Source organism: Orbicella franksi, unplaced genomic scaffold, assembly GCF_964199315.1.
Source record: "Orbicella franksi unplaced genomic scaffold, jaOrbFran1.1 SCAFFOLD_301, whole genome shotgun sequence".
Taxonomy (NCBI): Eukaryota; Metazoa; Cnidaria; class Anthozoa; order Scleractinia; family Merulinidae; genus Orbicella; species Orbicella franksi.
In genome coordinates this window covers 3356-9515 of record NW_027670613.1, presented here as the reverse complement: position 1 = coordinate 9515, position 6160 = coordinate 3356, and the positions used below count along the sequence as shown (strand labels likewise).

General features: G+C 39.0%; 1 long non-coding RNA gene across 3 annotated transcripts; it reads left to right on the top strand.

The window, feature by feature from the left end:
- Nucleotides 1-1198: 1198 nt before the first annotated feature.
- On the top strand, nt 1199-4644 carry LOC145473276 (uncharacterized). Of its 3 annotated transcripts, none has more exons than XR_014044468.1 (7): nt 1199-1682; nt 2382-2948; nt 3207-3280; nt 3422-3476; nt 3872-3934; nt 4070-4138; nt 4620-4644. It is a non-coding gene; the product is annotated as an uncharacterized LOC145473276 (long non-coding RNA). The 3 variants fall into 3 exon arrangements; XR_014044469.1 differs by having other exon boundaries at nt 2382-2566; nt 2828-2948; nt 4070-4634; XR_014044467.1 differs by having other exon boundaries at nt 4070-4634.
- The last annotated feature ends 1516 nt before the right edge of the window (nt 4645-6160 follow it).

Below are 6160 nucleotides of genomic sequence, written 5' to 3'. Positions count from 1 at the left end.
TATTCTCAGTGAATTGATTCTCATTTGAACTCTTCATAGAAAGTTGAGAAGTGAATTAATAGGGAGGGGGGTGCATGATCAAAGCTGCAGACTTGCCTTTTATTGTACATGCCATCAGGCTTTGAAGCCTTAATTTTCAAGTCAGCGCGTGTCATAGATGTCTTGAGAATTTCTTAGTTAATCAGACCTTATAATTTTTATTCTCATTGAATTGATTCTCATTTGAACTCTTAAGAAAGTTGAGAAGTGACTCTTGGATCCCTCTGAATAGGATCTTAGTTTATTCTCAGTGAATTGATTCTCATTTGAACTCTTCATAGAAAGTTGAGAAGTGAATTAATAGGGAGGGGGGTGCATGATCAAAGCTGCAGACTTGCCTTTTATTGTACATGCCATCAGGCTTTGAAGCCTTAATTTTTCAAGTCAGCGCGTGTCATAGATGTCTTGAGAATTTCTTAGTTAATCAGACCTTATAATTTTTATTCTCATTGAATTGATTCTCATTTGAACTCTTAAGAAAGTTGAGAAGTGACTCTTGGATCCCTCTGAATAGGATCTTAGTTTATTCTCAGTGAATTGATTCTCATTTGAACTCTTCATAGAAAGTTGAGAAGTGAATTAATAGGGAGGGGGGTGCATGATCAAAGCTGCAGACTTGCCTTTTATTGTACATGCCATCAGGCTTTGAAGCCTTAATTTTCAAGTCAGCGCGTGTCATAGATGTCTTGAGAATTTCTTAGTTAATCAGACCTTATAATTTTTATTCTCATTGAATTGATTCTCATTTGAACTCTTAAGAAAGTTGAGAAGTGACTCTTGGATCCCTCTGAATAGGATCTTAGTTTATTCTCAGTGAATTGATTCTCATTTGAACTCTTCATAGAAAGTTGAGAAGTGAATTAATAGGGAGGGGGGTGCATGATCAAAGCTGCAGACTTGCCTTTTATTGTACATGCCATCAGGCTTTGAAGCCTTAATTTTCAAGTCAGCGCGTGTCATAGATGTCTTGAGAATTTCTTAGTTAATCAGACCCTTATAATTTTTATTCTCATTGAATTGATTCTCATTTGAACTCTTAAGAAAGTTGAGAAGTGACTCTTGGATCCCTCTGAATAGGATCTTAGTTTATTCTCAGTGAATTGATTCTCATTTGAACTCTTCATAGAAAGTTGAGAAGTGAATTAATAGGGACGGGGGTGCTTGATCAAACCTCCAGACTTGCCTTTTATTGTACATGCCATGAGGGTTTGAAGCCTTAATTTTCAAGTCACTGAAAAAGTGAATATTACTTGATTTGAATGTTGATAGAAAACTGGTAGTGGGCTTGGAGAAATAGTTTTTTTGGTTGAGCTTTGGGTTGAGGAGAATTTGAAGATGCATGTTATACGGACGGCAATGTCGACAGGTACATAGAGTCAGCCTGGTTGAGACATTGTTTTACTTGGGTGGAATGACTGTGTGTATTTTTTAATGAGCCAGGATTTTTAATCAATAAATTCTTGTTCTCTCTCTCTCTCTCTTTCTCTCTGGGCTCTAGGATGGTCCATATTTGTCCTTACTGCGGTCTGACATCCAGCCTATATCCTCCCCGAGGCATTTTTTCTCCATGTTGGTGTCCAAGTCTGCATGTGAATGATTGCAAGACAAGATGTCCACCGACGACTTCCTTTTTTCCAGTAAAAGTAAGCACTCGTTTGCTGTTTACTGCTTGCTTGATGCATAATTTTGATGGATCTATTGACTGACTGTGAACTGGATCTATTGTGAAAACAGTCTATTTTTAATGACTTTTTTAGATCACGGAGATTAGTTACCGGTGATGCGATAAAATCTCTTGGTATCTTCAACTAATTTTACGCAATATATTAAGTATCACGCTGTACTAACCTTATCGGTACACAGTAAATACAGCTGTCAATGTTGATCCTTATGAGCGCGTCATTTGAGAATGAACGTGACTCTTTAAAAGCATGGTTCTCAGATCGAAAGCTTTTCGATCATTCCATTCCTGAAGATAGTATCTCTCTTTAAAAGTATGCATTGATAATTTCTTGTCTGGTAGTGAATGCTATACCTTTCAGAAAGATTCAATAAAATAACACTATACAACAGGCTTCGGGAAAGTTTTTAAACTACGGTTTTATCACTTCTACCCAATGTGTTTCAAGGTTCTTCTGTTCAATCCGTCCCTTCTTTAAATCGCCTTGTTGAAAGGAATTGGATATGTCCTTCAGTAAACACCCCATTGTTTCAAAAAAGTAACAATGGCTGTTTGGTGTATGCTCTGATCTGTTCCTAGTTTGTATCCACGAGAGAAATGGAAGATGCGATGTGAAGTGCCATGACGTTATCTCACAGATTTCTTCCCTTTTTTCTCAAAGCTTTCAGTTCAGGAGTCAAAGCTGGCTTCAGGTTTTAAGACACAGAGCACATTGTGGTCGCTTCATTGATGAACGCGCTAGATAACACTGGGTGATTTGTACCAGCAAGAAGCTCCTTTGCCCTCATTATCTTCTGAATCTCAAGCGAAGAAGGAGCTCGGCTTTACCATAGTCGTCGAGAAAAAGTGAGTTGATTTTGAACCATAAAATAGGTAAACAACATCTTTTACCGACTAGAACAACTGTTCAAGTCGTCAACGCCGGGTTGCTCGTGTTGCTTTCTTGCTGACAAAGAAAAGCCATATTTTTCCTCCACAAAAGCCTCGCCCCTTCCTGTGAGCTATTTATTTTAACTTCGTTTATTTGGCATGTTTTTGCAATGTGAAATTGTGGATAAACTAGAATTTACTTGGAACACTTCCTGATACGCAATTTGGTTTCCTTAGAACACTCTTCCGCAGCTAACACTAAAAAAGAGCGATTCAGTGATGGAAGACTGTTAAAAATGATATTTCTTCACCCCTGGAGTGCTTACTAACAAGGCCGTCAAACAGTCAACAGCACAAGGTAAGAGGGCTTAACAAGATAGAAATAATATACAATGAACTAGAGTAAGGCCATAATACAAGCATTCGAAATCTATTTTTTTTACCGCTAAGATTTCAAGCGTAAAATGGGAAATCTGGGTGACGATGAAATATTGAAATGTAGTTCCATAATTAAGGGGGAGTTTAGTAGAGTAGTTTAACACTTAGTTGAGTTGTGCTTAACGTTTATCAAATTCCAGTTAGTAATTAGTGTTTTTGTTATCTTTTTTTCTGCTAGACCTATTTTCCGGATGCGAACAGCGTAAGGCAGCAATACAATCTGGAGGAAAGAATTCCGGCGGCACTTGCTAGGTAAATGTAGTCTTAAAATAAGCTACAAACTAATCAAGGAAGCTTTGTTGTCTTGCAAAGCCAGACTCGAGCCTTAAATGTTGGCTTTTTTAATTGTATTATTTGAAACTCTAAATTTCGATTTTTCTGTTTCTTTTTTAGACCTCGGGCACTTCACGCAATCGGATTACAAAGTCCGGCACTTCGCCTTAGGCCGGTAAGATAAAAATCACATATCGTATTTGTTTCATTTCAGTTCTTAGCACTTTAAACAATTGCGCACAGATTACGAAAGCGCCGGTTATAACAACATTTCAGTGCTTAAATACTTAATACTCATCGAAGTAAATGTAAAGCTGTCTGCTATCATTGATAATTTTGAATGAAATCATTTTAACACCAGCGAAATTCTACAGCTTCTTTATAAATCAAACACCACTAGCGACTTAAGAGCTCTGGTACCGAAATTATTCTGTGCTAAAATACCCAGCTAGGGAAACAGACTACGTAAATAAGCCATTAAAATTGAGTACCATAATCAGATGATTGAGAGGGAGTTTTGTTCGAACCCTGGTAAATAATAATTTTTTTGTTATTTTTGTTCCCCGCTAGGCCCATTTTTCGGATGGAAACAGCGTAGCGAAAACAACTGGAGAAATGAATTCATTGCACTCGGTGGGTGAATGTAGAGATAAAATTAGTAAGCTTACAGACTAAACTTGGACGCTTTCTCGTGTTGCAAAGTAGCTAACAATGTTGACCTACTTAATTGTACTATCTGAAAATCTAAATTGCGATTCTGTTTTTTAGACCTCTGGAGCGTTCGACGCAATCGGATTACGAATTCCTGCACCACCTTCATGGGATGGAAGGGAGACGGTAAGATTCAAATCACATAACTTATTTCAGTTTAAACCAGGTGTTACTAGTTCATCTCAAAAACTCCGTCACAGTTAATTAAGTACTCGTGATAACTTTTACTAAATTTCACTGATGAGTAGGTGCGAATCAATTACGAAAGCGCTAGTTAAGCACTTAACTGGTTAAATACTTAACTGGTCATTTAGTAAATGCAAAGGAATGCAGTCACTGCATGGCTAATTTTGAGTGAAATCATTCTTTGATCGGGCGAATTATGCGGTTTTTGCATAAAGCAAACGCCAATGGCACCAAGTGTGATTTATTTCAAAATCAAAATATATTGAAGGGTATTGAGTTTCCTTCTTGTGGGCTAGTGAAAACTCCGAAATATATCACATTTGCGCGAGTGGAGCATAGCGTACACAACTCTGTGGCGCACAGATGAATGAAGTAGGATTTTGGTTTCCAAAAACTAACAGACCTCTCTTTCCCCCCACAGGCAACTTTCCAAAGTCAGTACTCTGTTTCGAAGAAATAATCCCAATCCAACAGCGGAAAATCGAACCAGTATCGTGCTATGGAAGTCTTCACTTCGTCTTCGTTGAGGTCTGCGATAAACTATTTCCTAACATTCCTAAAAGTACGATTAAAAGTCGCATGAGAAATCTTGGTCTTAAGCTGTTGAAGGCGCCTCAAGAAATTCAGAACAAGTTGAGAACTGCTAGACCTTACTTGGCCTGTTACAAATTCCTCTCGCTGATTTCCAAACGAGACGTTGTCATTCTTGAAGCTTATCACGATTCACGCGAAGAAAGAAAGGAAAACTCTAAAAAACTGTATGGACCTTTCTTAAGTAATCTTAGTGATAGTATCGATACTAACTACACACACGGGGGAGGACAAAGTCAGAACGTAGGGGACATTTTTTCAAGGGATAATGTAGAGTCCACTATGCCTCCCAAAAAACATGGGTTAAGTACCAATTTCTTAGTAGAAAATCTCTTGAATTCTTCTCCGGGAAGTTTAGCCGTAGAAAAGCCAATGACTGGGTTTTCAGAATCACAGGAACAAATAGTCGATGAGCAGATTTCGACAGACTCGGAACCCGAGTCAAGTTATTCCTCGGACAGCGATACCAATTTCGAGTCCTCACCGGAGGAAGAAAGCGCTGGCGAACAAGATTATGGCATTGTCGAGCTGTTTCATAAAAAAGATATAGATATAGATTGCTTCCCCAACGTCGTTAAACGTGTGAGTGAAATGAAGGAATTCTTTCAATCAGACTTGAATTTTAAGCGCAGACAGTCCAAACTGTCGGATGTCACGTGGGCGAAAACTTTGGAACGGTTAGTGATCTTTTTGGCTTATTGTTCGCGCACGTTGAAGCTAGACATTCGATTGGAATTGGTGGAAAATATGAATATCGTGGAATCCTTTATCAAGCACATAAAGCATAGCCGGCGAGTTAAGAACAACACTGCTGCCCTTTATGTAATGTCCTTCATAAGGGTTGCGAAATTCCTGCATGCAAACGAGAGTCGCGGAAATTATGACGCAGTGGATAGCATTAGTGATCTTCGCGCCCTTCAGAACCAACTCCTCAGAGAGCATGCTGTTTTGGAATCCACCAAAGAACCTGAGAAGAGAAGGCTGTTTTGGCCGCAATTTCAAGAATTAACCCGTTCCCTTCATCAACAATTCGAAGACGAACTCGATGTGCGACAGAAAGCACGTCTGCACATGAATTTCACACTATTGCTACTTTTTGCGATAAATCCAGGCCGTGCTAAAGAGTTCAGAACCCTTCGCATCGTTACAGATATCCCAGAGAACGAAGTTGATGAAATCGTCGGGAAGCTACCGAACGGAGAGAACTTTATGGTGTTTGCGAAAAACGGAGTCACCCCGTCTCGTCGAGAAAGGTTACAAAACGGTGAAAAGATACGGTCCGAATGTCATAGAAATGAGCGAATTTCATTTCGTGGATTTTCATGTTAAGCGTTACGTCGAACGGTCGCGACTAAAGCTCATACCCCGGGG